This window comes from Andrena cerasifolii, chromosome 12 (genome assembly GCF_050908995.1).
Source record: "Andrena cerasifolii isolate SP2316 chromosome 12, iyAndCera1_principal, whole genome shotgun sequence".
NCBI lineage: Eukaryota > Metazoa > Arthropoda > Insecta > Hymenoptera > Andrenidae > Andrena > Andrena cerasifolii.
This window is the reverse complement of record NC_135129.1, coordinates 2,395,865-2,422,497: the sequence shown is the minus strand read 5'-3', so window position 1 is coordinate 2,422,497 and position 26,633 is coordinate 2,395,865. Positions and strand designations below refer to the sequence as shown.

Below are 26,633 nucleotides of genomic sequence, written 5' to 3'. Positions count from 1 at the left end.
CGCGCCCACCGGCAAGGGCTCCTCCGCGTTACCACCCCTTCGATCCAGTCCTTTCCTTCTCCGATGCAATCTTCCTAAACGGTTGCTGTTAATCAGCGGTCGCGTTGAGACTCCGTCGACGGGTGCTGTATTCCACGGGAATTGGGTTTCCAAATATCGCCGGGGCATTTTGTTTCCCCAGCCGTTAGTACCCTTATTAGCTTTTTAGTGAGCTAAGGGTAAATTAAACTTCGGCTGAAGAAGCTCCGATTTTTTGCAGCTAAAAAGGAAACCGCTCCAACACGAAAATTCGGAGTTTATAGAAGTTTTGCGGGAATTCACTCCGAATGGGTGACATCAACCCTTAAAATTGTCACGTGTTTTCACTTTTTCGATATAACTTTAATTCTCTTTCCATAGTGCGCTAGAACATAAAAAACTGAACAATTCTTATTTCGAAAATTTCGTGCTATCTCGCACCGTTGCAAAGTTATATTTAAAAAACGAAAAATTCGTTTTTAACCCTTCGGAGTGAATTTCCACATAAAACTCCCATGCATGTACAACAGTACATCCCCACGAAGTTTCATTGAATTCAGAATTTTCGGGTTGGTAACCTTATAAATCTATTTACATTCGTGAAATGACATATGCGTTTAATAATGTTTGCGGTCTCAAATTCGAATTGCTTTGATTTTAATTTTTTATTGAAAAAACGGAGGAGATACCTGTTCCAAGATCTGCTTCAGGGGTGGACATATTTGTGTTCGGTGGATATACGAGAAATCTGTAGCGTATTTACCAGTTGTGTACTTTAAATGCAACTATATGGTGTACTGTGTGCGGAGAACGCCCATGGGCGTGAAGCGAGCGTGCCAAACGAATACAACTAGAGGACTCCCGCACGCGGGGTGCGCTAATTGTTTGAATTGCGGAACCGAAAGAATTAGGAGATATCCTTACACGCGGCAAGTAGTAATATTCAGGTAGGTCGGCGCAGCGGCTCGATCGGGGCAAATCCTCTTGTTCACTGTCATACTCAGCTGTTATTGTTGCCGTAAACACCATTGTCCCTTAATCAGCCGTGGAAGTTTATCCTGTAACAAAAGCGAAATGGAAACCGCCCACGCTAGGAGGCACACAGTTTACCGAACACTGGCCAACCGGTTACCTACGTAGACACATAAATACGAGAACGGGTGACTCCTTGTTAATATTGCGCAATCGCGATCAAGTTTCAACTGCTCTTAAGCGAAACAGATATTTTTCAATTCACAAAGCCTTGGGAGTACGCGGGACTTGTCGTGCAAAGCAATCATTCCTTCCGTAAAATATACCTACTTAGTTATTGCCAGGCGTCACGGGGCCACGGTAAACCGAGGCTGTTAGAAAAGCATCTTTAACGGCTGCAGCCATTGTGCGCAGCGGCCGAAGACGGAAAATTCCTCCGCGAAAGACCCGGACGCGCAATAACGTCGTAAAAAGCAAGGGACTCCACTCCCACCGCTGTTATAATGTTTCCTTAAAGCGCGACTGTCCTCGTAAAAACTTTGCTCCATTTTAAACGACCGTACGATTGTAAAAATTGCATCTTCCCGCGCACCATTTCTCACTTTCACCTTCGACAGCTTCGCCGGCAACGCGCGAGCGGAACGGGAGAACTCAGCGACGCTTACTTTTCGGCGAGCGGAAATTTTCATGGAGATAAATAATAGCAGCGGCTGTTTCCGTCACGATTAAGGCCGTCGCGCATTTTTGCCAGACGCGGCGAAGCGAATCAAAGGAATTAATGGTAATTAATTAATTGTCGCTGCGCTTCGGTCGTCAATTGTTTAGAAACTTTAAAACGCGCGACAGCCTTAAAATGAAAAAGTTCCGGCTATTAAAATAATTCTAAACTGAATAAGTACTTCGGTAAGATGAGTGAAGCGTTGAGAACGAAAAGGGACTAGGGTAAATGTCCCAATTACTGCCAGCGTCCATATTACTGCCACTTCATTTATTTTACTTAATAAACACGTATAAAGAATAGTGTGAAAAAGAATTTATCATAAATTTGGGACTGTTCTGCTTATTATTATAGTACATTCTTTATACGTTTATTCTTGATACGTTACGTTTTTTTTTTAAAGTGAAATAAATAAAGTGGCAGTAATAGGGACACTGATAGTAAATGGACATCTACCCTAATCCACGTTTTTTTGCGAAATTGAGTGGTAGTAGCAGTAATGTATTCAATAGGCCGCAGTAATCGTATGTATAAAATAGGAGAAATTACTTTTTTTTTCAATGAAAAATCATATCGCGCAACAACATTATTTGTTGCACTGGAATTTTGTGACGACATCTGTGGAAAATTAATTATGTCTTCATTGGGGAGCATTCCGAATAGTATCAAAGGTAAAAATTATGAATGCACTGGCAACAGTAAAATGCTGTTGGAACCCTACTTTTCAGGTCGCCTATTTCTCCGTTTACCGATCATTAGGGCTAACCCTACACTGCGCATTGTAGACGATCTGATACGCCACCTTTAAGTTCAAAATAAAAGAGAACCAGGGACAATTTTTCTGCATTGACTCTTTTAAACATATTACTACTTAGTTCCCTACAAAATACATATTTACATTGCAAAACTACTAAAAATTAGTGAATTTTTGTATGAACAAAAATCATGATTGCTGTGTATAATTTCATCTTAATATATAAAGCAGAAAGCTTCTATATGTTTGTGTGTTTGTGTGTCGCCAAAAAAATTTCAAACGATAATCTCTGTGCCTCAGCTGATTATGCCTGATTAATCCAGATAAATGTGACTATTTTCACAGAGGAAAATAAACAAAATTTTTTTACAAAATCAGAATCTAAATTTCGGTATTGACTCTTTTAAACATATTACTACTTAGTTCCCTACAAAATACATATTTACATTGCAAAACTACTAAAAATTAGTGAATTTTTGTATGAACATAAATCATGATTGTTGTGTATAATTTCATCTTAATATATAAAGCAGAAAGCTTCTATATGTTTGTGTGTTTGTGTGTCGCCAAAAAACTTTCAAACGATAATCTCTGTGCCTCAGCTGATTATGCCTGGTTAATCCAGATAAATGTGACTATTTTCACAGAGGAAAATAAACAAATTTTTTTTACAAAATCAGAATCTAAATTTCGGGATTGACTCTTTTAAACATATTACTACTTAGTTCCCTACAAAATACATATTTACATTGCAAAACTACTAAAAATTAGTGAATTTTTGTATAAACATAAATCATGATTGTTGTGTATAATTTCATCTTAATATATAAAGCAGAAAGCTTCTATATGTTTGTGTTTGTGTGTCGCCAAAAAACTTTCAAACGATAATCTCTGTGCCTCAGCTCATTATGCCTGATTAATCCAGATAAATGAGACTATTTTCACAGAGGAAAATAAACAAAAAAAAATTTTTTTTCCAAGTCAGAATCTAAATTTCGGGATTGACTCTTTTAAACATATTACTACTTAGTTCCCTACGTAGTTACTCTCTAAATAGGTACTATTATATCCCGCAGTTTGGCATTCAACCGATATTGCGATTAGTTGTAAAAGTAGTATAAACTTTGTTGATCAACGCGGACGGACGAGAAGTGCAAAATACATATTTACATTGCTAAACTACTAAAAATTAGTGAATTTTTGTATGAACAAAAATCACGATTGCTGTGTATAATTTCATCTTAATATATAAAGCAGAAACCTTCTCTATGTTTGTGTGTCGCCAAAAAACTTTCAAACGATAATAGCTGGCCATACACGGAGAGGTTTCACCGCGGTCTTCATCCATCGCGGACAAACCCGCGATCAAAGTCTGCGGTGAATCAAACCTACAAATACCCACTAACATACAACGAAAGTTCACAGACAAATCACGTTGGATAAATCGGTCACAGATAAAACTGCGTGTTAATGGATGAAAACCGTTAGTTTATCCGCGGATTTCATCGAAACTGTGGACTTTCGTCTTGTTGAAAGTTTTCTCAGTTGTCATACAGACTTGAATGGGGTTGAAGTTTGTCACGAGAACTGTGACGGTAAATCGATCATAGACATGCACCACTAACATGCAGTTAAATTCGCAGACTTCAAACGCGACGGATGAAGAACGCGAGGAAACCTCCCCGTGGGTGGATAATAGTAAGATTTTTCAGTTTTTTCAATTTCGACCTGTCGGTTTTATCTGCGGACAGAAACTGCACGTTAATGTTGATCAACTGTTTTGTCACGCGGTTGAAGTTTGTCACGAGAACCGTGACGGTATAAATCCTTCATAGACATGCAGTTAAGTCCGCCGACTTGAAACGCGACGGAGAAAACCGCCGGGAAATCTCTCCGTGTATGGCCAGCTAATCTCTGTGCCTCAGCTCATTATGCCTAATTAATCCAGACAAACGTGACTATTTTCACAGAGGAAAATAAAAAAAATTTTTTTTTTACAAAATCAGAATCTAAATTTCAGGCGAAGCCGAGTAGTAAAGCTAGTAATAAATAAAGCACTTGCATTAAACGTACTCGCACTGCACGATGCAGCAGATATGATGCACGTCCTTTATTTTCAATAAAACACACACACACTTATCCACAGTGACACGAAAATTTTTATCATTATTTTCCCCGGATTCACAAGCAAAACCTACATTATCATCTATTTTTCTTTGCAAAAAAAATGCATAGTGTAGGGATAATCCGTTGTTGATTAATGCCTGAAATAAAACTTGCTTCATTTTTACCGCGAGACTATAGTAATTATAATATTTATTTATCGTCCGATTGAAGAAGGAAATTAATGTTACTCGCCATTTTTTGAAGCTCCTACAACGTTAAATCTAATATCTTAATTTCAACAGTTGTAACTCCTCCCACACTATTAAGGAACTGTATTACACTTTGGGAGTGGCGTTCAGGCCACTTTAACTGGCTTTGGCGCGCACCATTAGCATTGTATACCATACTGTATACGTGCGTGCCCGTTGTATTAACATTTACTGCAGGATAATAGCTTCGGTTGGGGGAAATTAGTATCGAATTATGGCGCTGTCAAAGCAACTTTTTTTAACGACTTCCCGAGAATTCCGTGCTTCTTTCGCGGACAGGGGCATTGTTCGGGCAGGTAGGAGTATTCTAAGCAGGTATGTCGGGCATTGTCAGGCTCGATCAGATTGAATTTAGTCGTCTATTCCCCCGTTTATTTTCCGCGCGCCGCGAATACGTTAGTTCGGCTGCGACCGATAAATCATTGGACGAAAAGTCCGGCGGGTTCGGCAATCTCCGCGGGGCGATGCTCGCCGAAAATTCCATCGGAGATTGCTAATAATTTTTGCACGCCGCGGGCCGTTCGACGTTTACGACGACACCGAAACTCGCGCTTAAGGTTAATCTTTAACGACGCTCTTCCGCCGATGAACAAACCCCACAGCACGCTTTGATTCGCCTTTAATTCATCCTACAGTGGACCCGTGAAAAAATTGCTCCTTCCGGCTGCGCAGGCCAGCGACAGTGCGTATTTTGCGGAATTAAATATGCATGGGACGGCATACCGCGAACACGATAATTCTCGCTTCAATTTCTTATTCGGCCATCAAAACTGACAACGTGCGAGCGCGGGATTTTATATTGTTGGTGCCTAGTTTTTCTTTTTCTAGGGTTTTGGATTTCTTATTTATCTTGTACGAATTGTGAGCGAGATTTTTCTGTTGTATAAAGTGGACTCCAAATTTCGTTTGTTTTCGAAGTAAATGTTTATTTACGGGGATTCTTAGACAATACTTTGGATGCTTTTTAGAAAACTTCGACGTGAAAACAGTACCTTTAAATTAACCTCTGTAACTAATTGGAAGAAAGGGTATCTTGTGTGATAAGAAAGTTAAGGTGAGGTTGGGATTAAAAGACAGCTCCATTCTGAAAAAAACTATATTGTATACTACTTAGCTGATGTAAATTTTAATTTTTAATTTTAATTTTAATTACAATAAACTAGTTAGGCAACCCTTTGGTGCAATTAATTTCAAAATCAGGTAGGAAAAAGACGCAAATTAAGAAAGACAGAGAGAAAAAGAAAAGGAATAAAGAAAAGCATGAATATACAATATGAGGCATTCAACGCGACAGACGTAAAAGCTCTGTACGGATCTTACCTATTGAATCGGAGAAAAAGTCAAGTTGGTCGTGATAAGAATTAGCATGGTTTGTTGGATTACTATAATTATTAAATGGCAAAGGTGATTCAACATTCAGGGAAACCTGAATATAGTAAAAGATAATGATACGTCTGTAGAGCGTCTTTTTCTTTCAATATCCAGCAACGGTGATAAAACAGTCTGTTGTTAGAGAAGAGCTCACTTCTGTTCGGTATACCGTGTTAGAAAGACATTATTTCCTAGTCGTGAAATAAAACTAAAATATAAAAGGCTCATTTATTTAATAACCAATTTCCAATAAGGTTACATATGCGATCGATGCAATTATGTTTGTCATAGAGGTTTCGATGAGTTTTTACGCTAAAAAGATTACCAAGCCTTAGGCTCTTAAATGAAATTTTAGTTGGTACAAAAGATTATATAGGTTATAATATATAGCGAATAAATTTGAATTAGTAATACAATTAAAAACTACAGCAGGCAAAGCTGCAACACAACTACAAACATCGTTGTAAAAGTAAAGGAATTGACTACTATACACACAGTCAAGGATCACATTTGATCCTTGCTGTTGGGCCTAGAAACACCCCCGCTGGTAAAGCCAGAAAGTTGAATAGCCTAAAATCTTCCTCGAGAATTGTTCGGCACATGAGATAAATAAAATTGAAATTGATCTACTGGAAATATTTATTGCATCACGCTGAAAGTTACGTAGTGGGCTTTTCATAGCGATTACAATGCAATTTTTGTTTGCTGACCAAATTCACTCTAAGGGGGTGTAATTGACCCCTGAGAATCCGGTTATTTCCCGATTTTCTGTTATAACTCGTGAACTGTAAAATAATTTTTTTACCAAATGATAGATCTAATTAAAAGAAGTGATTTTTGACTTGAAACTGTTTTTCAATCTCTTACATTTCGCGAGTTATAGCACAAAATCGGAAAATAGCCGAATTTTCGGGGGTTAATTTCACCCCCTTCGAGTGATTTTGGGCAGCAAACAAAAATTGCATTTTAATCAGGAGGAAATCACCTACATATTCACAAAGTTTCAGAATTTTTTTAATCTTCGGGTTCGGGATCTTCCCTTGTAGGTATTTTGGGCTCGATAGTGGTCTACACATTTTAGCAATAAATAAATTTCGCAATAATATTTTTGTAGCAGGATATAAGTGATACCCATTCGAGTGATACGATAAATATTTTCGGTACTGTATTAGTTCCTGAGTTACAAGATAACAGATAAAGAGGGGGACACTATTTTATACAAATTTAGAAAAGAAGAAGAAGAATGATTAGAAGAAATGAAGAGATGTAAATAAATTTTCCCGAAATTTTTACTAATTGTTAAATTAATACCTCTGGCTGTTAAGTCAAAGCGTTTGTTCCCCTCTATATTGCATTTACAAAAAATGTTAACAGACCAATTATTTTTAATTAAGCAATACCACCTAATTCAATCATTAATTTCAACCCTCTCAGAGAAGAAAACAGTAGATTCGTTATAGCGTGCGCACGCCGCTCGACTACGAATCGACGGGACTTAATTCCTCGCTGATCTCCTTTATTTGGGAAGAAAGTCGAGGGAAACTGAGGCAAAGTCGGGGCGTAGCCGAGGTACCTGGTGGTGTAACGAGGTGTAAAACTTTATTTCGTGTAATTTCGACCTCAAACCGAATCTGGAGCAACGGTACCATTCGGGGCCATATTTCACCCCCCAGGTCAGCAAACTTATCGGTCTTTATTGCCATCCAACGACAACGGAAACGGTATCAATCTTTTTCCCGAACTTTCCTTTTTTCCACCCCGTCCCTTTCCCTCAAAAACGGTGGACAGTTTTCTCGTCTTTTACGGCGGTGCAGTAACGACGTTGCCGTTGAAATACAACTAGCTGTTAAATCTGGAGCACTTTTTTCTCTATTCCGACCCGTACCCTCTGAGCGCTCCAAAAGAAACTGGGGCCCCTGGTCGAATTTAAATACCCGACGCCCCGTTACACGGCCGGCAAACCGAATAGAGAACGGTCCCCGAAGAAGTCGCAAAAGTGGAACTGTGGGCATTGTTTCCCTGGAATTTTCGAGCAACCGTTGTGTTAATTCTCACGGAGAAAATCGGTGATACTTTTTATAAACAAGATTTCTTTGAAACTATTTTTTAGACTTTACACCGTGCGGGGATCGCCGATGGGCGTTCAGTGAGTACTGTGAACAAATGGGACTGAAGGAGTCCCGCACACGGCGTGCGCATAGTGTTCCAACTTCTGTAATCAAAGGGCTACAACAGAGATTTTATATTTAGAGGAACAGAATATACAAGGACAATGTTAGAGAATTTATTTAATTGCATCTAGATTTCAATTCTTGTTACTCTCGACACGAACTTCGTAGTTGTGTGCCTAATTTTTTTAACGGTGTAATTCTATTTTACGGCCGAAGTGCGAGTATTGGTTGTGAGAAACGAAGGGTTCCCCCTGAGCACAAAGGGTCACAGATTAAAGCAAGCAAGCCTAGTCCCTTAAAAAGGCACTAAAATGCTTAATCTGGCGAATCACTTACCTGCAGCAGAAGCTTGATTTTTTCCCAGCTGGCGGGGGAGGAAGGTGTCGAAGGGGTTAATTCGAGGATTCCGAAGCCGAACGTCCGCGCGAGGCAACGGTTGCTCGCGCGCGGACAGATTTCCACCGATATAAAAATTGACGATACCGTAAAAGCGCAACCCTTCTGCCGGGACCCTTTGAAATCTCCTTCTTTTTTTCTAATCTCTAATCCGCTTACGCGAGAGCCGTAGAACGTTTGCCAGCCAGCAGGCTTCTTTATAACCCTGGAAAAAGTACGTAAACTTTCACCCCCGAGATTTGTTTCTCGTCTTTCGACGTAATTAAGTCCATTTTGGAAACGAGGAATCCCGTTAATGGTTAGTTTGGCCGACGTGGAGGTATACGCCTATCGTCTTTCTGCGAAAGCAAACGTGACTGTTGATTGTCGACGAAACACTTAGTCAATTTTTAAGCTTGCTTTCGAATTATTTTATTTTTCCACTTGGGTACTCTTTACAATCACTTTCAGAGCACTTATTCTTTTCGAGAAGTAATCTTCTTTTAAGAACTAATTGTCTCATATTACATTAGGGCATCACTTAACACAAAATCTAAGATCCAGAATCTAAAATCCAAAATTTAAGAAGTTCGTACTGATTCTACATTTAATTCGATTTGTTCTAAATGAGAAAATTGAGACACGAGCAGGATATATTTTCGAAGAAGTTACAGAGAATTTGTTTTGAGTTTTGTGAAAATCATTTGTAAAATTGCGATATGATTTTTTATCAACGAGAAATGGCATAAAGAAAGGGGGGTAAGGGAAGCTGTGGGGAGAACGTGAGAGGTGATTGTATTTTTTCAAAGCTTTTCATTTGCACGCGAGTTCTAGCGAAACTGTGGAACGATTGGTTCGCGAAATTTGTGGCACAGCCAGTGTGCATTTTAGAGGACTTTACGAGTCGCGTAGTCTGCAGATGAATCTCGTCTCCTATGGATATCGTGGTCGTTCGATATCGATGATAAAGCACGTTTTTGGGGAGGAGATTAATATGATGTAACGCGTGGAGGGTTTGACCAGCGAGTTACAATGGGAGAGGAGTAACGGCGGTAATGATAGCAATTTCGATCAATTCTGATACAGTGTTTATCGTGTTTTCACGTGTTGATAACTGGGGGAGATTTAAACGAAACGCATAAGTAATCTTTGTATGTTGATTTCCTTCAGAATCCAGGTGGTTTAAGTGAACCATCGCATTATTTACTCGTTTGTTATTTTATTATTTTGAGAGTTGTGCTTATACTCTTTACTCGAAAATTTAAAAATGCTTAACGATTCTTTTCTTTGGTCGATAAATAGACTGACAAGGGGAGGACACCATGTGGTAGACACTGGGGTGCCTTTTGAAGATTTCCCCAAGTTAAAAAAAAATAAAAAAATAATTTATAAAAAAAAATTAATAAAAAAAAATTAGAAAGCTTTTTTTAACGTGGAGACATCTTCAAAAGGCACCCCGACGCCTCTAGAAGGGAATCTCCCGCGGAGGCCAGGGTAGTGTGGGATTTTTACCCACTAAAATTCCAAGCCACTATGAAATTTTTAATAATTTACATGTAAATATTTCTATTATTAAGGCCCATTGGCTGAAACGCTCGGACACCCATTTACTTATTTTCGACATAGATCCATCGTGCCAAGGCTCGTCAAAATCGGTGCCTACCACATGGTGTCCTCCCCTTGTGAGCGTGGAATTAGAAAGTGGAAGCTTATTGACAATTTTGAAACTCTCCAAAATTGCCATGTCTTCAACGATTTTGCAATTGCAATGTCTGCGGGATTTAGAATTTAAATTGCATTGCAACTGGAATGCTTTTTTATAAGTTCATACTGCTCTGAAAAGGGGATTGAGTAACAAGGAGAGTTTTCAGGTGTCCGTCCCGGATTGCTTTGGTTTTTGGATATGTTTTAGAGGACTGAAAATTAACGAATAGCTACGTGTTTTTATATTTTGGAACGTTTGCATATTTAGGGGGTTGAGACTTCTCATTGTAAGGGAAAGCGCACGATTAACCTTTGGACGATGGACAGTTTGACTACCCGTCGGATGTAGCCCCCATTTTGCCCCATAATCTCATTCACACTCAGCTTGAAATAAGCTTTTATATTTAATCCTAATCTTATAATATAAAATTCTTATCTTCTTCAAGAAGTAATGCTGTAGAACTTTTATTACCTGAGAGAATTTGCATACTATGATGCATATTTGCGAAACCCCGAAAGATGTCGAAAAATAAGTTAAATACAAAATTTTACGATTCTTGATGATTTACAACACTGAATTTGTAAAAAATAATTTCTTTCGCAAATATATCTAAGCATTTATCTCTCCCAAAGGAATCTAACTTCCTTTCGATGTATTTCGATGTTCCGCAGATATGCACAATAATATGAAAACGTAAGCATTCTTCGGGGATGAGAGAGTTTCATACCAAAAATAAAAGTATTTAGGTAAATTTTTTTAGGGGAAATGGTCCTCGGAGTTGAGGGTTGATGTGGGGAATCACACGCGTGTTTCTTATTTAACATAAAAATATAATAGATACACCTATTTGAGAATCATAAAGTTTACACTTTTGCGCGATAAAACAAATGGCGACCATACCAAACGCTCGAGAAGAACAGTAAGCATAATATGTAATACTACTTAAGTAGATGGCATTCTACATCGTACAATGAAACTCAATAATGAAAAACAATTATAAAAACAACAGAGTGGAAAATATATTTTGCTCAATACTCTCGGAAACCATTGATTGTAGATAAAAAAATTGAAATTGCAAAATTGTGTTTTTAATGACCTATAAACCTATATTTAATTCAGCTATAAACAATTTGTTTAAAACCAAATTGTTTGTACCAATTTATATATCTATATTAATACAATACTACCAACCCCAACTCTGAGGGCTATTTTCAACCCCTAGATATGGAAAAAACTAGTCGAATATTTTTGACAATTCTAAAAGTAGAATTGCAAAGGCAGAGTCTCACCAAAATCAGCGTGCGACACTTAAGTGGTGTCCCTTGTGAAACTGCCCGACTTACTGCATAGAAATCTGTGAACAGTGTGAACACATATTTGACAAAGAAACGGCCACAGAAAAATGGTAGGTACTTAGGCTCGATTCAGACGAGCGATGCGGCGTCGCGCGACGGTCGTGCGATGTGACAATACTGCCGCAAAGAATTGCGACGCGTGCGAATCTCTCTTTAATCCGTACGCGGCAGAGAGTGGTGAAAATTTCTGAAATTTGAAAGCGACTGTACAGAAGCAAGTCCAAGGGAGATAATTGGCGCGAACAGCCGGTGCAGATGCGGTCGCAATCATGTCGCTGATTAAACGGTTTGATTAAGCGCCTAATTTACTTGCGTGTACGATGTAACGTTGCTTTATGCGAAATCTATAAAGCCCCTGGTCACCCTAGCGCCCGTGAAAATTACGTCCACGTAGACCATCGGTGGCGTGATCAGCCCGTATACGTATTTTACGCTCAACCGAATAATGTTAGGCGACCCGTTCGGTGTTCTATTCTAATCACCGCACGCGACGAGCAATCAGCTACCTCATTCAAAAGGACATACATAGGTACGGCGTGTAAATGAATTTTAGGTGAAAATATTAGTGGCCCGTACGATTTATTGTAGCCTTAAACCGTTGTGAGGATTTTGCTTTTCAATTGGCTAGTGAATAGTTGCTCGTTTATACGCGCAGTTGAATGACTGATATAATTGTGAAGAATTTAGAATATCAAAGAGGGATAACTTGCAATTTATAATAATACTCTTTGGTTTCGCCTGAAATTTAGATTCAGATTTTTTAAAAAAAGAAAATTATTTTTTTGTGAAAATAGTTACATTCGTCTGAATTAGTTAAGCATAATGGAGCTGTGGCACATTTCGTGATCCAAAAGTTCACCGTTCGGAAGTTTTTAGGCGACGGACAAACACACAAACATATCCTACTTACAAGGGAAGATCTCGAACCTGGAAATTCAAAAAATTCTGAAACTTTGTGGATATGTAGGGGATTTCCTCCTGATTACAACGCAATTTTTTTTTGCTGCCCAAATTCACTCTAGGGGGTGAAATTGACCCCTTAAATTCCGACTATTCTCCGATTTTGTGTTATAACTCACGAAATGCAAGAACTGTAAATTACCAAACGATAGTCCTAATTAAAAGAAGTAACTTTTGTCTTAAAACTTTTTTTCTATCTCTAACAGATAGCGAGTTACAAAATAAAATCGGAAAATAGCCGAATGTTCAGGGGTTATTTTCACCCCCTTAGAGTGAATTTTGGGCAGCAAACAAAAATTGCGTTGTAATCAGGAGGAAATCCCCTACATATCCACAAAGTTTCAGAATTTTTTGACTTTCCGGGTTCGGGATCTTCCCTTGTTAGTAGCATTTATTGTTGGCATTTTGAGGGCCGACTAATTCCCATCTGGGGGATACTGTGGGACAACTAAAAATGCTACCAGACCGATAGTTTAGTGCACAAATATTGTACATCCACTATTTCTGAGATTTGAGTTTTTATATGCAACAAATAGTTCCTGACTGTTTCTTTATGCTGTAAAAAAAATCACGTTTATATGTAGTTCATAAATTTGTCAAAAATAATATATTTCTTCATTGTATGCCCTGAATCTTATGTACCATTGCATATTCAAATCTGGCTTCCTGGAAAACGTCAAAGCGGACATACAATATTGCGATCTTTAAATGGTAAACAAATATAAAAAATTAAACATTTTAAAAAATGGTCCAATGGCCCTTAAAGAATGTCTAAGTGATAACTTCTCTAATTTTTTTTTAAAGATTCTTGAACAGTTATAATAGTGATGGTGCACGTTTTTAACTTTGTAGAATATTATATTGTAGTCATATTGTTAAACAAACTCCCCCAGCGAACGTGTTAACACTTTGACGGCCGCTGTCACGCATGCGTGATTCCACGATATCGATCTACTACTCTCCGTGCGCCTACGAAATCAATTTTACTTCTTACTTATCACCAATAAAACATTACCATTTAAAGATTCACACTGCCATTCATAAGTACAATTATTTATTACACTTGCTGTATTTGCACAGATATTTGGTACAAATCTAATACATTTTCCTGCTTTTAATTTAAAATACCAAATAAAGTAAAATTTCGTAGAGTTCCCCAATAAATACGCAACGTTCTTCGCAATTACTGCACACAGAGGTGTCCTAATGCTTACGAGCAGCAGTGTATATCTCATCTACAATCTGCTGTTCCAGTGCTTTCATAAACCAAGAAATAATTGAAGAGTCCTTGTAGAAAACACAGCAAGTGCCAAAAATCGAGCTCTATACTATATTATTACGTGGAACATTTCCCGTTAAAAAATACATTTTCTACAAGGACCCTTCAATTGGGAAATTTGAAAAAGGTGAGGGTGCTTCGAAGAGCCGTTACTGCCAGTGTCACGACAACCCCCGCGCATAAATATTCTCCACTGCTCTTTTACAAAATGACTACCTATCAAACTTCCCATCTTCTTAAGTAGATCACGCATTTAACGGACAAACCCCCACTACGAATCCTGTTCCCCAGGTTTCTTATAAACGCAGACATTTTAATCGGCTGAGGGATGACGAAACTGTTTTTCACCTGCGACCGCAGTGAATTGTTAGGTCAAGGACGGTGTACTATTAATAGTGACGAGTCGATGACGCCAATAAAATGGGATTGGGCCCCGGACCTTATACTTCTTTGTCCAGTAAATCGGATTATCCAGTGTCCGGTTTACAAACACCCCGCGGAGGACTTCGTTGAAGGAGCGCGGCCACATGCGTTTGTATTTGCTTGACTTCAATGTTTAACAGGATTAACACTGCTATAATTACTGACCAAAATGGGCCCGTGACCTTTTTCAGCAGCCGCGCCCATAATACGCGTAAATTGGGACAGTGCTTCATTTTTCCAGGGCATTTTCTCGCCCCTTAGGCCATCAGGGTGGCTTAGCGCTTATTGCACCTTCGACAGACAATGCCAAGACATATAAATTCCTTTTTTTTTTATTCTCAATGTGATTATGAATAGGTATATTAATTTTCCTTTCAACGCCATGCCTGCTCCAAATATTGCACTGAGTTAATTAGCTTCCTTCTCTTCGAGGCGTTTCGCAGGCCTACTTCCTTTGTCACTGAACAATGTGCACCAGCTTATACTTTGGGTAATATTGTCAGAGTTCTTCCGTCGGGTTGGTTCACGAAGGAAAGTACATGGACGATGCAGATGATTCGTGGGGAATCGTGTAGCGTAGTGGTGTTTGGTTCCATTTTTGTATAAATTTTTCAGTGCAATTGGTTTGTTTCTTTTTTAGATTGGTGAATGAGTTTGGTCGTGGCAATTGTCGAACTTTATCCAAATAGTTAGAAACTGTGAGTTTCAGGATTTCAGGTTAATAAAGAATTTATTTCGTTACGATCATTTTTATATTTCCATGTATTTTATTTAATAGGAATATCGAAAAATTGAAAGGGGGTATCCGCCAGGGGCGGATTTGGGTGTAGGCTAAGTAGGTTGTAGCTTAGGGCGGCAAATTTTTGGCAGCAACAAATTTTGGGAAGCTGTAAATTTTGGGGGCGGGAAATTTGGCGGTGCAACAAATTTTGGGGCAGAGCCACCCTTATCGTGCGTGACGCGTGATAAGTAGAGACGTAAGGTTATCTGTTTTCAATTAGATGTTGTCAATAATATCGACTTTCGCCCCGGGTCCCGTAAACTCTAAGGGCGGTTCTGTTTTGGGGAGCGACAAATTTTGGAGGGCGACTTATCCTGAGCGAAAGAAATTGGGAGGGTTTAAACACGGAGGCTTGAGACAACTTTAAAAACATTTCACTTTTTTTCATGTAGCGAATTAACAATGACTCAGATGTGAGTTGTCATATTGAATTCATTTTGAAATTGTTTTAAATTAATTTGATGATGTTTCGCGGAAAGGGCGACAGACGCTTGCTAACCTAGGGGCGCTAAATCTTCAAATCCGCCCCTGATATACTGCCAAGAAACTTCAAACTTTAAAGTATGTAACTCTGCACTGTTCTTTTACAAAACAACTACTTATTAAACTTCCCATCACCTCAAGTACATTACATATTTAACGAACAAAAATTTCGTCCTCGAATCTCAAACTTAACATAAATTTGCGACAGATTTCCTTAACCCTTATAGCGAATTTGTGGAGTTACACGGATAAGTAATTTTGTGTCAAATTGTCATTATATTGTAAAAATGCAGATGTTCTCGATAAAAGTTAATATTGCCTGATTGTGTCCGTATTATAGGTACTTGATAGGAAATATTATTACAAACATATAGTATAAACATGTACAAACTTATGCGATATATTAATTTTAATCGCTACCTCTCTTTATTCGGCGACGAAGGGGTTGCTAATACAGCAATAGCATCCGATTGACAAATTACTTTTTGATAATCCTCGACAGTGGATAAAAACAAAGGAAATAATTAAATCTGCTCTTGAAATTCAGCTGTGTCCTAAAAAAAAATCAATTTCTGAATAACCTGCAAAGATCAGCAAAAGTTGCCCTTAAATTCTATTAATGTATTTTTCAAAGCCGATACCAGAAATTAAATATAACAGCACTTCCTAATACTTCCCACTACTTTTATTCTATATACATTATATGCATTTTTTATTTTTGCTGAAATACTTATCTATCTATTTATAAATTTACAATAAACTAATTGATTATAATCTAGAAAAACTAACTCTTATCAAAGACACCTGTATTTTTACTTTACTAAGTAGAAATAACGTTTAAAATAATAAACGAGTAAATACTTTTAAAATACAACATATAAGTACAGTAAAAAAAATGGCAAACATAATTTTGCTTAGCTAGGGTCGCATTTTAAACGACTGTGCGTTGTACAATCGAAGTGGAGCGAACTGAATTCGCACGCGGCATATTGAAACATTTGAAACTCTCCAAGTGACGTCCAATCGAATATCTGTCGAGCATTATGCGCTTATTTAGCCGAAAAACGTTTCAGCGCTGGCGCGAATGAAGCAGCTCGGCCAGTGCTGGAAAAAGTCGATAGCACTCCCGCGGTGGGATGTTTTCGAATTAGCCTGGCCACGGGGTTGGACGTGCATGTACATACGGATATCACGGATGGCCAATGGGACGTCGGTTGTTCCAGATTATTGGCGGGGCACGGCGGCACACGGTTGAATTAAGTCAATTATCGGCGAATATCTGGAAATTAGTGTATCACACGGCAGATAAGGTTTATTGGCCCAACGAAATGCGGCTTTATGAGCGCGCTAATGGGTTTGTAACTGTCGGATGGACGAAACGCATCGGCGCGGGTCAGCTTTTTCCCAGTAAACGTTCGAATTAACAGTTTTCAACGCGCATTCAAGTGGTGCTGCGGCGTGAGACTCTTTTCCATTCAATTGTTTGCCTATTCACACGTCCGCCTCGGTATTTGTTATTGCCCGTGGCATAATTTCGCTCAGCTTTACACGAAATGGAATAATACACTGGCTCGGGTGTCTAATGAAATTCAGACTTGAATATGAGACTTAAAATAGCAAACGATTATCTTCGAATTAAGTGTGGATATAATATGTATTCTTTTATTTGTGTAAAACAGCTTTAAGATTTTTTTATCGATATAATAATTTAAATGATATATTTGAGGGGTAGGGGGAAAATGAGGAATGTCCATTTTCCGTGATTTTGCGATTTATAGTATATTTTGTTGGGGCAACCTGGGACTATAGAACTGTCGAATCACAAAGGGTTATGAGGTTCAAATACTCCGGTAAAATAATGTTAATGTTTTGGTATAAGTACTGGTTAAACGAAGGTAATGTCCACTCAACACTGGAACAAAATACTTCATTTTCTCGATAAAGCTGTGTTGTGATATTCCCTATTTTTCCCCTTATCCTTTATTTGTAACGCACCCGGGGGGAGGGAGGCTTTGTAAAAAGGAACGAAAACTGGATTTTATTCATTAAATACATTTTTATAATTACTTAATGAATTTTATCGAATTTGCAATTAAAACTATATTTATCCGTTCAACTCGGCTCCCTGAGTGCGCCAAGGGGTGGATTTGGAGATTTGGCGCTCCCAGACTAACAAGCGTCTGCCGCCCTTTCCATAAAAAATCATAAAATATTATAATTTAAAAAAGTTAAGGCAATTTTAAAATTAATTCAATACGACAAATCACATATGAGTTATTGCTAATTCGCTGCATGGAAAAACAATGAACTGTTTTTAAAGTTGTCTCAAGCCTCTGTGTTTACACCTTTACCAATTTCTTTCGCTCAAAATTTGTCGCTCTCCAAAATTTGTCACTCACCAAATTTGGTCGCTCCCCAAAATTTCTCACTCCCCAAAATTTATAACTCCTCAAAATTTCTCACTCCTCAAAATTGATCGCTCCCCAAAATCTGCCACTCCCAAAAATTTACCGCTCTCCAAAATTTGTCACTCCCCAAAATTTGCCGCTTCCCAAAATTGATCGCTCCCCAAAATTTGTCGCTCCCCAACATTGGATGTTCCCCAAAAATTGTGCTCCCAAAAATTTACAGCTCTCCAAAATTTGTCGGGCCCCAAAATTTGCCGTTCCCCAAATTTGGTCGTTCCCCAAAATTTCTCACTCCCCAAAATTTCTCACTCCTCAAAATTGATTGCTCCCCAAAATCTGCCGCTCCCAAAAATTTACCGCTCTCCAAAATTTGTCACTCCCCAAAATTTGATGCTCCCCAACACTGGATACTCCCCAAAATTTGCCGCTTCCCAAAATTGATCGCTCCCCAAAATTAGCCGCTCCCAAAAATTTACCGCTCTCCAAAATTTGTCGGTCCCCAAAAGTTGTCACTCCCCAAAATTTGTCGCTCCCCAACATTGGATGTTCCCCAAAATTTGCAGCTCCCAAAAATTTACCGATCTCCAAATTTGGTCGTTCCCCAAAATTTCTCACCCCCCAAAATGTATCGCTCCCCAAAATTTCTCACTCCCCAAAATTTGCCGCTCCCCAAAATTTGTCATTCCCCAAAATTTGCCGCTCTCCAAAATATGCCACTTCCCCAAATTTGCCGCTCCCAAAAATTTACCGCTCTCCAAAATTTCTCACTCCCCAAAATTTGCCGCCCCTCTACTGCCAGGTGAAAAAACAGTGAATTGTTTCAAGCCTCTGCATTTAAACCTATTTCAATTTCTTTCGCCCAAAATTTGCCCACTCAGCCTATACCTATGCAAATCCACCCCTGAGTGCGCCACTGGTCTACTGTGTATGCATAGATACAATACATACAAATAAAGAAGAGCATAAGAAAGCTCGAGTCCTTCGAACACTGTGAATAACCAATAACCAAAATCAAACAGAATATGAAAAATGGCAAACTGAAAACCCTTTCAACGCGTGCCCCCTGCAACGACGGATTAACCACAGTCCCACACGCGGTCAGGGGTTACCTACGCTCGCGGGTCTCAAGGCCCGAGCACTGAGCGTCGTTAAGTAGCGAGACCAACATTGGAGGTTAAAAATAGAGGTATACAACTTTCAATAATATTTTAATTGAACTGTCAAACTAATTTACTGGAGATTTACAAGAGTTAAAGTCCGAGTCGGAAATTAGGCCTGGAAGTATAAGTCTCTGTTTTTGAGGCGACCCATGCAGCATGGAAGCCAGGTACCAGCCACTCTTTTCCATCGGAAACCTTGAATGGACGCTCTTACGAGTACGGGGCCCCATTCTTCCGTATTAATTCACGAAATTCTATTTACAAAGCCGACGAACCGTAATCGCTGGATGTCGAAGGAGGCTCGCTCTTCGCGCTGCAGGTTTTGATTTACAACTCGTCTGGCAATAATAATCTTGTTTTTATGGTCGCGCGTTTGCTAGGCCGGGGTGGCCCGGCATCCGTCGATGCTTGACTCGCAGTAACTCGGGGGTTGCGCCATTTACGAGATCCAGGACCAACCCTGGTCTCGATGGTCCCGGTATCCCGGAGGATCTCGGCAAGGACATTAGGAATTGCCCAAATTTCGGAAGTGTCTCTTTGTACCGCTGGCCAGGGTACTTAACGATGCGACAGCAGCTTTAATGGCTTTATGCGTATATTGCTGGCGGCTAATAGTAAAGCTCGCCTCGGGAACAGTCCTTGGACCGTTCCTGCTTCCCGCGCGCATCTGGGATACGGTGAAATACGATTTCCTCCACTTCCTTTGCAGCGAACCCTTCGGTGCCCCGAGAATTCGGGGACCTCGACGAACAGTATGGAATTGGGCCGTTTCGCTGGGGTGCGGTGCATTTTGGTTTGGAAATTGCTTCCCGGAGGCTTCAGGAAGTATTGATTTCATAGAGTGCGGAACGCTGAGGGGCATTTTGACTCGCAATGATTAGCGCAAGTGCCATTTTAATGGCGTGGAAGTTGTGTGAAATTGAATTGAAAATTTGTAATGATAGCGTGGGCGGATGGTAATGCGGTAAAATTTGAAGGAGACGCAGCGCTTGTTCCCAAGCTGAGCCTTTGACGCGAAGAAATAAAAAGGTGGCGATCTAACATTTGGGCGCCACTTACCGCTCATCGGCTTATCGCGTTGATAAAGAAAAAAATTGGAGGAAATACTCGCATGTGGATATACTTGAAAAGAGTTGTGACTTCTTCGTATTCACTTTCCGTACTCTGCGCCGTCGCCTTTTGTGCCTGTCTCTCACGGTTCACCACTACTCGAAACCCTCGAGATGGTGGAGAAAAAAGTGGGGGAAAGGGCGAAACGAAACGAAAAGCTTAATTTCGTGGGTTCGAGGAGGCGTCAGAATTCTCAGTCCACGTTCTCGTTAAAACTCACAACAATGGATGGTAGTAGCTTCGATAAAAGCAACTCCATTCGAGGTGATAGTTTAATCAGGAGATTACACGAGAATTATAATTAACACCGACGCTGAATAATTGTCACAGAGCGATCGTAAATTTTCTTCGCCCTTTTTTGTTATTCATATTCACAGGGTAGAGTAGCATCTAGCAAATAAATAATTGTCTATACTTTGACATATTATGTTTCAACATAAAAGTGATGATCTTTCTTCTGCGATTTGGACTCAATTAATATTACTTAGAATACAATGTGATGCCTGAAAGTTATTAAGAGGCTAAGTATGTTCAGCCGCGGCAAAAATAAATGATTTTACGATTTTTTAGGGGCTTTATTAAAAATAATAAAACCAAATACTTATTATACGTGATTTATTAGGCAATAAAGGCCACGAAAAAAATTATTTACAATAATTATAAAATTATTTACAATAATTATAAAATTATTTACAATAATTAAAAAATTATTTACAATAATTAAAAAATTATTTACAATAATTAAAAAATTATTTACAATAATTAAAAAATTATTTACAATAATTAAAAAATTATTTACAATAATTAAAAAATTATTTACAATAATTAAAAAATTATTTACAATAATTAAAAAATTATTTACAGTAATTATAAAATTATTTACAATAATTATAAAATTATTTACAATAATTTTTGTATTAAATTATTTGTGATTTTTTACGTTCTTTAGACCACTGTAGAACAAATGGTCAACATGGTATCTCCTTCAAACGTCGATGTATCTGAAAAATAAAATGATATTCTTGTAAAATATGTTGTTGTCATTATGTGCCGACAGGTCAAAGTTTGTAATTTAAAGTTAAACGAACTTTTTTCATGCAAAATTGCAACATTATAATGGCAACATTATTTTACAAGAATATCATTTTATTTTTCCGATCCATCGATGTTTAAAGAAGACATCATGCGGACCATTTTTTCTGTAGTGGTCTAAAGAACCTGAAAAATCATAAACAACTTAATAGAAAAATATTGTAAATAAATTTTTTTCGCTTAATTTATGGACTAATAATAAATCATGTATAATAAGTATTTTTTATTTTGTACAATAAAACCCCTTAGAACAAATCCAAAAATAATTATATTTCGCTGCGGTTAAAGGTGTGTAAAACCTTAAACTACGAAATAGTTATTGGAATGGTACCAGAATGAAGTGACCAGTCAGTCATAAACGCATGACGTACTTGTTCTCGAGGAAACAGCGAAGGAAGGTGGCAGAGTGTAAGCGGCGAGATGAAAGGAACCACTCGTTCTGCGTTTTTCAGCCGCACGCTTACGAGGTCTCATCTGTGACTTGCTTGCTCACCGATACACGCTCGAATCCTTGCATGTGTCACGTACCACGCGAAGGTTGGAAGTATTTAGTGCATCGACGCTAATTGGAAAACGCCACAAGGGCCCGAAACTGGGGAACACCCGGTAGCGAGCCTATATAACATTTGAATCTCCCGCTTTATTGGCGCCTAGAATCCGGATATCCGTTCCACACTTCGCTCCATTACTGAGATTCAATCCCATCATTCAAGTTGATTTTTAAACGGTTTTATTTGCCTTCGCTCCTTTGTCCGTTTCTTCATTTGGTTTAAATCTTGTAACTCAATTTTATGCTAAAATTTTAACCCGCTTCCACAAATCCAATAGACTTGAAACTTTGCAGGCGTACGTAGTTATGACGACGATACTTTAAAAAAAATTAATCCACGAGGGGGTGAAAATATGGCACCCCCTACAATTTTAACCCATAACCACAAATCCAATCGACTTGAAATCTGCTTCTCGAGTTCTCGAAAACAACAAAAAGGCAATGCGTTACCCTCGGTAGCATCGCGATTTCCTTAAATGCGCGATTTAAATGCACAGTAGTTTAATTTTTCAAGTTTGTTTTAGTTGGGAAACTAGAACACTAGAAAGTAAATAATAGGAAAAAATCTAAGTTAAACGATTTTATTTAATCTGATCAAAAATGCATTAAAAACTAAAACAGAATTATTCAGTTTAAATAAAATTGTGGGTCAGGATTTGAATAAATTTAATACAGACTCAAGCGTCGAAATGAGCCCACTAATCCTACCCTACTAATTGTAGTACATGAAAATAATTATTTTACACATAAAAAGTAAGGATAAAAAAAAATTATATCCCTTTTATCACAAAAGATTCTCGTGTTCTTGCAATTAACACCTCGGAATATGATATTTCTCAAATTTTGAAGTGACTTCAATTTTAAATTGGCAATTTACTAACTCACAATCAGTGCCACGTGGCAATTACATTCGTCGTAACTAAAACCTTCGTTCAAAGAAAAAAGGCATTTCCCAATTCAGTGTGGAAATCGAAATAGGCAAACAAGAAGCTCCAATAACAGAACTACTCTTTTTCTGTAGGTAACTGAATATCATAATCTACTTTCCTCGTCACTTTTCATAGACCCTCCGAATATCTAAATTTAAATCAACCCATTTATTTCCTGTTCCCTAGCATTTTCCAAAAACCCCATTCCAAAATGCCCATTGAATAAGTTTACCTCTCATCGAAAATCATTTCCCCCAATTAAAAAGTACCAAAAATTATCAAGAGTACCAAAGTAGGTACCCCATAAAAAACTTCAAAAAAGTAAAAAAAATTACGCCAAGTGCATGAAAAAGTCCAAGACGGAAAAGAGTATCAAAATTACCAAAGTAGGTACTATTCACTTCCGACTGCAGTGAATATAAACAAAAACGACACCAGTCTGGTTAAAAAAAAAAAAGCAAGACGGAAGGCAAATTGGTGAGATACAGGAAGACAGAGGCGCCGGAATTAGAACGAAATTAGGCGAGCCACTTAAGCACCGGTAGTCAATTGGAAGGCACTCGAGGATCAAGGTGCCTCTGTTTTAAGGACCGAATATCCTGCTTCCCTACTTCCTGCCCTTTTCATTTTTTCCACCCTCGAGCGTCAAGTCGGGGAAAAAATTTGTCCCCGACCGGGCCGCGGGCTCGGGCTGCTGTCGTCGTGTGAGGAATCCTCGGCTCGCTTATCGAGACGAGCAGATGCATCGGAGTGCATCCGCGCCGCGCATCATGGAGGAAACGACTTCCCGAATTTACACGGGACTTCACTTACGACGCTCCCACGAACGGCACCGCGCTTAATTTCCCCGGGCAGGAGGATTGTCATCCTTTCACTCCTTTAAGAGCGCGCCAGCTAAAGTCGTGTCCGACCATTACTCGTGACACCTTCACTTCGCTCCTCTAACTTCGTTCGTGCCTTGCTCCTCTCAATCTGTCGGTTACTCGTCCTCTGGCTTTCTGTCTCTATTATACAGCACGCCCGGGTTGCTCGTATACACGCTTTTATTTTTCTATTTGCGTTTAAGCCAGTGCTGCCAAATCAATTTTCAATTTTTCATCTAAAATAGACATACCAACATTTAGAGAGATCCAGATTTTTTGGCATACCGTAAACTGGGGTGACTTTGCCCGCCGGGGTGATTTTGCCGCCGGGGTGACTTTGCCCACTGTTTTTACTCTGACTGAAAAATTACTATATGATTGAATTCGCTATTGTTTTTTTTTCGTTTGACCTTGGGGAAATTATTGCTGTCGATTACAAAACACCGTATGTTCTAATTACTTCACAATAAAATAAAATAAAGTTTCTCCGAAAAGTGGGTAATGTCACCCCGGCGCGGGGAAAGTCACCTCAGTTTACGGTACATTTCAAACAGAATGTAAAAAATATATTATGTGTTACTAATCCTCCAGTACAGTTTATTGAAATACAAATAATAACACTTTAATTCAATGAAATAATAAAAACTAAGATTGCTACTTGATACATCTACATTAAGCAATACAAAGAATTTGTTGACAGAAAAGTTTAGGATCTTTTGTATGCAGCAATTCTAGTCTGGATAAACTGAATTTAATCATCTAAACGGCATTTAGCAGTTCTAATTTAATTTTACTTATCACTTCGCATTTTATGTAATTCATTGAAGTGAATACTCTTTTCAGCATTTAATGCGGTAATATTAATGCAGTAGTCGCACATTTACTAATTTCCTCAAATGGATTTGAACCTGAGGCATCTTTAAATGAAAAAACTTCTTTCCAGGAGGAGTCTGCATCTGTTCTATTATTCCAATCAATTAAATACATTTCTGATAATTGGCATTCCAGCTAAAAACATCCATGATTCTATTAAAACCATCTAGATTTACATCCAACATCTGAATAGCATGTTCGGACATCCAAGCGTATCTAAAATCATCCAGACTTAGATGTACAACATCCAAATTAGCAACCCCCAAACAACCCTTCAACATCGTCTACCACGTACTCAACAAAAACAATCCTTGAACTTACCAAATTCAACTGCACCAGGCAGCAAACAAATCACTCCTTGAGCATCTAGAATCCCACATTCTCACAGCGATCATTATTATTATTACTAAACGTCTTTATTGCAAAACAAACATGGCAGATTACAATGACAAGAACGTAAACAAAGACAACAGCAAAGGCGAAGTTCAGTCAGTGACTGTTTTTCAACTTAACCTAACTGATCTAAGATCATCCATCCCACCAACCCTTAACAACACCTCGCAATACTCAACAAGCTTCCCTCCCTTTCCACATCGTGTGCGCCGCTCGCGCACCCGAATTCATCGAACCGCCTACCGAATCGTAGGACACCGAATTCCCTCGATTCCTTGGACAGAATTCCTCAAGCCATAACTCGAAGCTAACGCCGTATCTCCTCATGGCGGCCATCATAACCGGCCATGGTGAGGCGCGAGGCTGGGCGGGGGCACAGCGAGAAGGGGGAATTTATTCCCGCGCATAATACCGAGTTTATAACCGAGTTAGCGAAATCGGCTTCTCTCCCCGCTTATTCCGCAGCTGGAAATAACGACGGGTCTGGGACCGAGGCTCCGGGGTGCAAGCGGGAGGGGCAGGGGGCTAGGGTGGCTTGATTAAATTAGGGGATGATCGCGCGAAATTAGAGACATTAAATTCTATACAGGCCAGGTCGCTCGCGAGCTCGTTCCACGGTGTTCCCAGACTTGCCCTCGGATTTTCTGCTGTCGGGGCACAGGGTTCGCGGGAGACACGGGCAACCTTCGAGATTCCTAGAGGGGCACGCCAACTTTTGAGTGGATTCGGACAGAAAAAATCGCGAGATTATTGCTGCCGAGTTAAGAAGCGTGACCTGATACACTGCGTTCCACATTAGAGCATACTCGTTTCGCGCAGGGATACACTGCTGATTGGTCTACTAACCGGCAGGGGAAGTGCTACGACCAATCGCGTGTGTCAGATCCGTGGGAGCTGCGCAGTTCGGTCGCAAACCGGTAGGGGCGTCGGCATGCTCTTATACGGAACGCAGTTTAGTTGTGGTTCGTTTAGTCCGGGTGGATCGCTCGTGTGCTCGCCTCAGTCATATTTCTGTAATAGCGTATTATTAGCGCAGCGAAGCTTGGATTTCGGGGCGTCCATTTAAATGGGGGAGAAGAGGAAACGAGACAGAGTAGAGGCACAGCGTTACAACTGAAAACGGAACAGAAATAATTGGAGTGGTACGATACTTGAGGGAATGGGCGTTTTACTGGATACTATTTAGCTTTAAGGGGGGACACCACTGTGACGGCGGGAAAAGTAAGCCATTTCTAAGGTTTTTTTTCAGAAATAATTTACAGTTTTCATGGAAAATTTTTATTACCTACCTTTAGCGCGCTTTCTTAAGAAACTATACAAAAAAATAGAAAAACATGCATAAATTTTAATATATTAATTAATCTTCTAGACCCCCACGCGAGCTGGTCGAATGTGTAACTATGGAACAGCAGGTCGGACATCAAATTTCTTTTTTTTTATAAACTATATAAGTGTAGTTTCTGGTGTACGTACGGATTCTTTGATTGATAACAATTTTTTTTTAAATACGCTCGA

The 26,633-nt window shown here is 39.1% G+C and overlaps 1 long non-coding RNA gene across 1 annotated transcript in view; it reads left to right on the top strand.

Moving 5' to 3' along the window:
• The window catches only part of LOC143375513 (uncharacterized), an 85,215-nt gene that overhangs the window by 43,320 nt on the left and 15,262 nt on the right, over positions 1–26,633 (top strand). The gene's annotated exons all lie outside the window — the stretch shown is intronic.